Below are 10,560 nucleotides of genomic sequence, written 5' to 3'. Positions count from 1 at the left end.
TCATCATAGACTTTGCACAGTGCTATGCACTTTATAGGTGCTCATTAATTGTACAATAAACATATTTGAGGTATAAAATGTTAACACAAAATTATAATACATTCCAAACTTAACATTACTCCAAAGAGTTGCAATAACAAAATATAATAGCAAAAAAACTGTGAACAACTTAAATGCCCATCAACAGAAGAATGGTTAAATAAACTGGTTTATTCACAAAATGACATATTCCACAGCATTCAAACAGCTAGCTACACATCACATTGATGAATCTTAGTAACATACATACTTTAAAAGGTTGCATTGTTAAAGCCCAGATTGAAGGGGCTCTCACTGGTCAAATAAGGGACTATTTGAGCATCAAAATTAATAATGACAAGAATGGATTACACTCCATTGAATAAAATAGTAATATAAAGTCTACATTGATAAAGATAAATGGAGAGGAAAGATCTTATGGTAGAATGCCATGGAATGATGGAAACAATTACCATTTGGCAACCACTGTGGAGGTGGATGATTGAGGCAGAATCTTCAATGGATGCTAAGACTAGTTGGTGAAGGTTTAATAAGAATAGGATATTGGGGTAATTTTGGAATACTTCTCCATGGAATATTAGTTACTAAGAAAAATGGGAAGTTGAAGACACCAACATGACCAGGTGATCAAAGATATCATCCCCAGTTTAAGGAGTCTACATTGTGTGTCTCCTGGTGAGATGCACTGAAAAGAGCAAAGCATCATTTTTGTGGTATTACTGCCATCAGAGGGACCCATGTTTATGATCACCCATGGACTGTAAAGCCTGCACTTTTTAAAATTGTCAAGACGTGAAAGCCTGGGAATGGTTCTAGAGTAAAGATGTCTGAAGATATATGCAAACTAAATACAATATGTATTTCTGGATATCATTCTGGACCAGAAAGGGAAAATACATTGTTGGGACAGTGGGCAAAATTTGAAATGGACTCCATGGATTGGACGGTAGTGTTGTAGCAATATTGATTTCCTGATTCAGGGGGTTTTTTTCGGGTTACACAGGAGAGTGTCCCCACTTGGGGGAAAATACACACACTGGAGTGTGTCTGTTTGCTCTCCAAAGGTCTAGAAAAAAAAAATAAGGGATATATGCACACACACAAACAGTCATATACAGAGTAAGCAATAAAACAAATGCAATAAAATGCTAACTATTCAGGAATCTGGGTGAAGGGGACACAAGAACTGTTTGGACTGTTTTTGCAACTTTTCTGCACAGATGAAATTATTTCAAAATAAATTACTAAAATACACACACATATAAACTTTCTCCATGGGAAGTTCTTCACCAAGTTTACAGACAACTGAAACAAATTTTAAATAACTTTTATTTTTACTAGTAAGAAAACATATTAAAATTATAAAGTTAAAAAAATTGTAAGTTGTAGTGTTTAAAGGTAATAAAAGTTTCAAAATAAAAGTACAGCACTACTGAGAAAAAATCAATAGTGTTTCTACACACAAGCAATGAACAATTGGAAGAAGAAATCAAGAAAAGAATTCCATTCACAATAGCAACTAAAAGACTCAAATATCTAGAAATAAATCCAAACAAAGATGTAAAGGACTTGTATACAGAAAACTATGAAACACTGCCAAGGGAATTCAAAGAAGACCAAGATAAATGGAAGGACATTCCATGTTCATGGATTGGAAGACTAAATACTAAGATGACAATTCTACCCAAAGTGATCTATGGGTTCAACACAATTCCAATAAAAATTCCAATAGCCTTGTTTGCAGAAATGGAAAAGCCAATCCTCAAATTTATATGGAAGGGAAAAGGGGCCCCAAATAGCCAAAGCCTTCTTGGAAAAGAAGAATGAAGCTGGAGGACCTACACTTGCTGACGTTAAAACTTATTACATAGCCACAGTAATCAAAAGAGCATGGTACTGTGCTCACTTTGGCAGCACATATGCTAAAATTGGAATGATACAGAGAAGATTAGCATGGCCCCTGTGCAAGGATGACACGCAAATTCGTGAAGCATTGCATTTTTAATTCAAATGAAGAAGATAACTCCCTAGGGGCTGTATCTTCCCTAAGAGGAGGGGTACGAGATCCAGCTCAAGTGGCTGACCCCCTTCAGAACTCAAACCCCAGGGCCTGGGGGAAAATAAACAATCAAACCAGAGACAACTTAAGCTTGGCTTCTGACACCCTCAGTCTCTGGCCAGGACTGGGTCCACTGTGAATTAAAGGGGCCACAACTCCTTACATCAGTCAGGAGTGACAGGCTGGCAGGTACCACCTGCTGGGGAGGTTAGGAAAAGCACAGGGGCTAGAGGCCTCAAAGGGTGTGTCAATCTTCCAACACACACCCTCAGGGAAACCTGATACTGAATATATCTGCCTCCCAAGACCTGAGCTAATTCTGGTCTGGAAAAACCTGATTGGGGTAATCAAGGAAACCAGATGCCTAGACTAAGAAAACTACAAATCACACTGGAAAAAAATTAAGATATGGCCCAGTCAAAGGAACAAACTTACACTTCAACTGAGATACAGGAATCAAAACAACTAATCAAAGATCTTCAAATAAATATCCTAAATCAACTCAACAAGTTTAGGGAAGATATGGCAAAAGAGATGAAGGATATAAAGAAAATACTGGTCAAACATAAGGTAGAAATTGAAAGTTTGAAAAAAACAACTGGCAGAATCTATGGAAATGAAAGGCACAACACAAGAGATGAAAGACACAATGGAGACATACAACAGCAGATCTCAAGAGGCAGAAGAAAACACTCAGGAACTGGAGAACAAGGCACCTGAAAGCCTACACACAAAAGAACAGATAGAGAAAAGAATGGAAAAATAGAAGCAACATTTCCGGGAACTTAAGGACAAAATGAAAAACAGGAATGTACGTATCATTGATGTCCCAGAAGGACAAGAGAAGGGAAAAGGGGCAGAAGCAATAATAGATGAAATAATCAATGAAAATTTTCCATCTCTTATGAAAGACATAAAATTACAGATCCAAGAAGTGCAGCATACCCCAAACAGAATAAATCTGAATACACCTAGCTGAAGACACTTAATAATCAGATTATCAAACATCTAAGACAAAGAGAGAATTCTGAAAGCAGCAAGAGAAAAGTGATCCATCACATACAAAGAAGCTCGATAAGACTATGTGTGGATTTCTCAGTAGAAACCAGGGAGGCAAGAAGGAAGTGGTGTGATACATTTAAGATACTGAAAGAGAAAAAACACCAACCAAGAATCCTATATCTGGGATAACTGTCCTTCAAATATGAGGGAGAATTCAAAATATTCTCTGACACAGACAATGACAGAGTTTGTGAACAAGATACTTGTGCTACAGGAAATACTAAAGGGAACACTACAGACAGATAGGAAAAAACAGGAGTGAGAGGCTTGGAACACAATTTTGGGTGATGATAGCACAGCAATATAAGTACACTGAACAAAAATGACTGTGAGTATGGTTGAAAGAGGAAGGTTAGGAGCATGTGGGACACCAGAAGGAAAGAGGAAAGATAAAGACCGGGACTGTGTAACTCAGTGACACCTATAATGCTCAATAATTGTGATAAAATGTGCAAATGTTTTTACATGAGGGAGAACAAATGAATGTCAACCTTGTAAGGTGTTAAAAATAGGGTGGTATTGGGGACAAAACACAATCAGTGCAAACTAGAGACTACAGTTAACAGAAACATTGTATTATGCTTCCTTTAATGTAACAAAGGCAATATACCAAAGCTAAATGCATATAAGAGGGGGACATAAGGGAGGGGTATGGGACTCTTGGCATTGGTGATGTTGTCTGACTCTTTTATACTACCTTAGTTTATTTCTATCTTTCCTTTTGTTGCTTTTTAGCTGTCATGTTGTGTTTTTTCCTTTCTTTTTCTTTTTCTCTTGTCTCTCTACTTTCTTTGACTCTTCCTCCTTCTTCGTGGAAGAAATGGAGATGTCCTTATATATGTAGTGGTGATGGTGGTGATTACATAAATACAGGGAACCATCGATTGTTTACTTAGGATGGAATGTATGGTGGGTGAACAGAACCATCTTTAAAGAAAAATGGATTGATGAAGAAAACTTGAGGGCACTACATTGAGTGAAATAAGTCAGACACATAAGGACAAATATTGCAGGGTCTCACTGATATGAACTAATTATAATATTTAACTCATAGACATGAAATATAGGTTACCAGGATATAGAATGAGGCTAAAGAATGGGGAGCGGTTGCTTAATATGTGCAGAATGTTTAACTTGGTTGAACTTAAGCATTTGGAAATGGACAGAGGTGATGGCAACATTTTATTGTGAGAATAACTAACAGTGCTGAATGGTGTGTGAATGTGGTGGAAAGGGGAAGTTTATAGTCATGTATGTAACCAGAAGGGAAGTTGGAGGTTAAAACATGGGAATGTATAAAACAGTAAATCTTGTAGTGGACAATGTCTGTGATTAACTGTACAAATATTAGAAATATCTTTCATGAACTAGAACAAATGTATGACATTATAACTAAAAAGTAATAATAAAGCAGTATATGGGGGAAAATGTAGCTATTGCAAAATATGTGCTACAGTTACTAATATTTTAATATTCTTTCATCAACAGTAACAAATGTACTATGCCTGTACTTTGAGTCAATAATGGGGAAGGGAGGTTAGGGATATGGGAGGATTTGAGTTTTCTTTTTTATTTTTATTTCTTTTCTGGAGTAATGAAAATGTTCTAACACTGAAAAAAAATTAATTGTGATGATGAATGCACAACTATATAATGGTACTGTGAACATTTTTTACACTTTTTACAGCGTGTACACTTTGGATGATTGTATGGTATGTGAATAATCTCAATAAAATTGAATTTAAAAAGAAGAGTATGGTACTGGCACATGGACAGACATATAGACCAACGGAATTGAATTGAGAGTTCAGAAATCAATCCTCATATTTATGGCTGATAGTTTTTTGACAAGGTTTCCAAGTCCACTCTATTGGGAAAGAGTATTCTCCTCAACAAACGGTGCTCAGAGAACTGGAAGTCCATATGCAGAAGAATTAAGGTCAACCCCTTTCTAAAACCAAAAATAAAAGTCAACTGAAAATGGAACAAAGACATAAATATATGAACCAGAGAATTAAAATTCCTATAAGAAATCATAGGGAAGAATCTTCAGGACTTTATGTTAGGCAATGGTTTCTTAGACTTCACACCCAAAGCATAGGCAACAAAAGAAAAAATATAGATACATGGGATCTCATCAAAATTAACATTTGCACATCAAAAGATTTATCATGAAAGTAAAATGACCACCTACCTACACAATGGGAGAAAATACTTGGAAATCACATATCTGATAAGGATTTAATATTCCGAATGTATAAAGAAATGCTACAACACAACAAAAAGACAAATAACCCAGTTTTAAAAGTGGGCAAAAGACTTGAATAGACATTTCTCCAAAGACAATATACAAGTGGTCAAAAATTACATGAAAAGACCCCCGATATCATTAGCCCTATTACAAAAATGCAAAACTGGAAAATCACAAGTGTTGGAGAGTGTTCTAGTTTGCTAATGCTGCCGGAATGCAAAACACCAGAGATGGATTGGCTTTTATAAAGGGGGTTTATTTGGTTACACAGTTACAATCTTAAGGCCATAAAGTGTCCAAGGTAACACATCAGCAATCGGGTACCTTCACTGCAGGATGGCCAATGGTGTCCGGAAAACCTCTGTTAGCTGGGAAGGCACGTGGCTGGCGTCTGCTCCAAAGTTCTGGTTTCAAAATGGCTTTCTCCCAGGACATTCCTCTCTAGGCTGCAGTTCCTCAAAAATGTCACTCTTAGTTGCACTTGAGGTATTTGTCCTCTCTTAGCTTCTCTGGAGCAAGAGTCTGCTTTCAACGGCCATCTTCAAACTGTCTCTCATCTGCAGCTCCTGTTTTTGATTCAGAGTGTCCCTCTTGGCTATAGGAAGCCTGCTCCTCCTGTCTGAGCTTGTATAGTGCTCCAGTAAAGTAATCAAGGCTCATGCTGAATGGGTGGGGACACACCTCTGTGGAAATTATCCAGAGTTATCACCCACAGTTGGGTGGGGGGCATTTCCATGGAAACAACCTAATCCAAACATTCCAACTTAATCCCCATTAATATGTCTGCCCCCACAAGATTGCATCAAAGAACATGGCTTTTTCTGGGGGGTGTAATACATACAAACTGGTACAGAGAGGATGTTGGGAAATAGAAACCCTCATTGATTTTTGGTGGGAATTTTAATGGTGTAGCCCCTGTGGAAGAGCTTGGCAATTCCTAAGAAAGTTAAATAAAGAATTACCATATGACCTGGCAATCTCACTTCTAAGTATATACCCCAATTAATTGAAAGCAGGGATTCAGACAGATATTTGTACACCAATGTTCACAGTGGCATTATTCACAACTGCCAAAAGATAGAAGCAACCCAAGTGCCCATCAACTGATAAACAAATTAACAAATGTGATAAATACACTCAATGGTATATTATTCAGCTGTAAAAAGGAATGAACTTCTGATACATATGAAAACATGGATGAGACTTGAGGACGTCATGTTGAGTGAAATAAGCCAGGCACAAAAGATTAAATATTGGATGAACTCATCAATATGAAAAATTAGAATAAGCAAATTCATGGAGTCAGAAACTAGGTTTTAGGTAACCAGTACCAGGGTGGGAGTAGGGAATGGGTAGTCAATGCTTAGATTGTAAGGTTTCTATTTGGGTAGTTTTAACATTTTGGTAATATACTGTGGTGATGGTAGCACAACATTGTGAATGCAATTAACAGCACTGAATTATGTATGTGAATGTGGTTAAATGGGCGATTTTAGGTTGTATATATGTTACTAGAATAAATTTTTTTTAAAAAGCATAAGGCTGTGCAACACAGTGAACCCTATTGTAAACAATGGACTATAGTTAATAGTACAATTATAAAAACGCTCTTTCATGAATTGTAAGAAACATATCACAGTAATGCAAGGTGTTAAAAATGGTGTGATATATGTGAACTCTTTATTTTATGCATGATTTTCCTGTAAACCTACAACCTCTCTAACAAAAAAAATTAAATAAAAAATCCACATGGGTTCTACTATATACCTGCCAGAATGGCTAAAGTTTAAAAAAATAAATAAAACAAACTAATGAAATCAAGTGCTGGCAAGGATGGAGAGCAACTGGAACTCTCATACATTGTTGGTGGTAAAGCAAAATGTTATAGCCACTTTGGAAAATAGGTTGGAAGTGGTTTCTGAAGTTAAACATGCACTTACCACACAGCAACCTCCTATTAGGTATTTTCCCCAAAGAAAAGAAGAGTTGTATTCAAACAAAAACCTATAAATGAGTGTTTATCAGGAACAAATATATGGAAATTATAACATTCATACTTCTAAATAATTTGTGAATCAAATAAGAAATCTAAAGGGACACTATTAAAATATTTTGAATTAAGAAAACACAACCAATAATAATTGTAGGATATATTTAAATACATCACAGAGGGAAATTTAGGTATTAAAACTATATTTGAAAAGGCAAAATGTCTAAAATCAATGCTTTCAGCTTCTAGCTCCAGAAGTTTTAGAAAGTATAGGAAAATAAATCCAATTTAAGCAGAAGAAAGGAAATATTAAAGATAGGGCCAGAAATAGAAAACCAAAGAATACAGAAATCGATGAACCAAAAGCCGGTTCCTTAATAAGATCAATAAAATTGGCATATCTTAATCTACACAGAGCTCTTTAAGTTAAAAAGAGAGAAGAAACGCATTACTAACATCAAGAATGAATCACGGAATCTCACTATTCAACCTCCAGTAATAAAATGTATGATACGGAATATTCACAGAAAACCTTTACCAATAAATGGGACAATTTGGGTGAAATACACAAATTCCGTGAATGACACAAACTACCAAGGCTCACTAAGAAAAAGAGTGGCTGGAGCTCCGGAGATGCGTAGAGGAGCGCACCCCACCACCCGGTTCCGCCCTTAGGCCTGGCAGGCACTCAGCTTCTCCGCGCCTTGGGCGTAACTGGCCATCCCTGGTGCTGCGCTTACACTCGGACCAGCCCTCACGGCTGCTCATCTGCAGCCTACCGGTTGCAGAAGTCCTCGAAGCCGAGCCTAGGGTGGGCAGCGATGGCTTGGCGGCATGCCCATTGCAGCATCCCCAGGGCCGCGACCAGCTGGCGGGAATGTTCCAGTCAGAAATACCGGCTCCTGGTGATCAGTGGGGACAGCATGGGCAAGTCAGAGCTCATGATCCAGTTCACCCAGTCCTATTTTGTAATGGATTATGTTCAAACCACTGATGATTCCTATACAAAGCAGTGGGTGATAGATGACAGAATAGCCGGGCTAGATGTTCTGGATACAGCAGGACAAGAAGAGTTTAGAGCTATGAGAGAACAGTATATGAGGACTGGTGAAGGTTTCCTGTTAGACTTTTCAGTCACAGATAGAGGCAGTTTTGAAGAAATCTGTAAGTTTCAAAGATAGATTCTCAGAGTAAAGGACCTTGATGAATTTCCGATTATTTTAATTGGTCACAAAGCAGATCTAGATCATCAAAGAGAGGTGACACAGGAAGAAGGAGAGCAGTTAGAACAGCAAATTAAGGTAATATACATAGAGGCCTCAGCAAAGATTAGTATGAATGTAGACCAAGCTTTCCATGGACTTGTCTGGGTTATAAGGAAATTTCAAGAGCAGGACTGTCCTTCACCAGAACCGATGCAGAAAGAAAAAGACAAGAAAGGCTGCCACTGTGTCATTTTCTACGAATCCTGTGAATTTTAGCTACCAACTGCCAGTGAAAGCCCCCATCTTCTCCTTACAGTTTATATATTGTTGATACTTTTTTAGCCTTATAAAAGCATGTCTGACAAATGATCACCATATTAGCCTAAGACCAAGAAGCTGGCTAATCCTTTCTGTGAAGATAATACCACGGTCATTTCAAGACAGATTCAAAGGAAACACTAAGGCTGCTTCTAAGATTATCTGATTCCTTTAAAATATATATCTCTATACACAGACATTTTAAGGGCTTATATTTTAATATGGATGAATCAGTTTTGGAACCCAAGCTGTTTGCCAACCTGAAGCCTTAGGCTGTGAAATGATTTTTAACTTCTGGAATCATTACTGTTACTTTAAGTAGAAACTTAGATAGTTTTTTTTTTTAATGTGAATCTTTTTCCATCATTAACATGATGTCACCTTTAGTAAACCTTAGAAACTGAATTGAATCTACAAAAGTGAGACATCTCAGACCTTTATTATGCTACAGTTTTTGTTTTCCAGTGGCCAAAATACCCAAATGCCCATTGTATTTATGGATTCAAAACTTCATATAAAACCTTTATTATTACTCCTACTTTTGAAGATGATGATAACCTATGTAGCCAAATATTTGGGTTCATTTTGGACTTCAGTGTTTCATTGTTCTTAGATTTTTAATGTAACTCTTTTTCCCAGCCATGTTGAAGGTAGAAATAAATAATTTCTGTCTTCCTTTTCAAGTGTTTCTGGATAAGGGCTTAAAAAAATGAAAACTTTTTTGTTGGATGTAATTTAAAATATGGAAATGATCTTACCAGGGTCAGAGATGATTAATGTTTTTGCTATATACTTTTATGTATTATTTTCTTATCAAACTAGGTAACAAGTATTTTGATATGTTTGTAAGCAAATATGCTTTCACAGCATACCTGTGTATATGTAGAGATAAGTATTTAATTCTCACTGTTCACTTTTAACTGACAAAGAAAAAAAAGTGGAAGTTACAGAAACTGTGGTAAAACTTTACCTGCTGTTCTGGTCCTGGTTGTACCCACCTTTGGCCAAAGGGAATATTGAAAGTGATTTCAGATTTTCATCCTGTAGGTTTTCCTCTGTCAGGAAGCTTCAATATTCCCTACTACATATTGACTGTTACATCAAGTATTAAATGTAAAACTTTTAATTGACAATTAGCATAACTATGGATGACTTCTGATATTGTTTTTAATTCTGTGGACTGTGTTTAAACAATTCTAAAGTATGTTTCCTGATTTTGAAATACTATGCGGTATTGCACACTTGTCATTTTATTGGAAGTGTACAGTAGTCCCATGAAGTTTCAAAAATGTTCCTTTTGTATTGCTTCAGGTGCTAGAATTAAAATTGATCAGTTATCACACACAAAAAAGAAGAAATACTGATTTCAAATAGCCCTTTTTGCATTACAAATATTTTCTTCATTGCTAAAACCCTTCACACAAAGCAAAATCTATTGCTAGATATCTTCACTGGTGTATTTTAAAAACTAATACATATTTACAACTTGTTCTTGGTTCAGAAGACCCAATATTGTTATAACTCAAATTACTCTATAGACATAACACTAGGCCAAACAAAATCTCAGTAGGCTTTAATTTAGGTATTGATATATTGATTCTAAAATGTATTTGGAAATGTAAATGAATTTATTTCA

At 36.4% G+C, this 10,560-nt stretch overlaps 1 non-coding gene and 1 pseudogene across 1 annotated transcript; both read left to right on the top strand.

Annotated features, from left to right (window-relative positions):
* The first annotated feature begins 1,937 nt into the window (after nucleotides 1-1,937).
* On the top strand, nucleotides 1,938-2,044 carry LOC119523922. The gene has a single exon (XR_005214723.1). It is a non-coding gene; the product is annotated as a U6 spliceosomal RNA (small nuclear RNA).
* Nucleotides 2,045-8,222: 6,178 nt separating this feature from the next.
* Nucleotides 8,223-8,882, top strand: LOC119522510 (annotated as a pseudogene).
* Nucleotides 8,883-10,560: the final 1,678 nt, after the last annotated feature.

The sequence above is a fragment of the Choloepus didactylus genome, chromosome X, assembly GCF_015220235.1.
Source record: "Choloepus didactylus isolate mChoDid1 chromosome X, mChoDid1.pri, whole genome shotgun sequence".
NCBI classification, from domain to species: Eukaryota; Metazoa; Chordata; class Mammalia; order Pilosa; family Megalonychidae; genus Choloepus; species Choloepus didactylus.
This window is presented reverse-complemented; position numbering and strand designations above follow the sequence as displayed.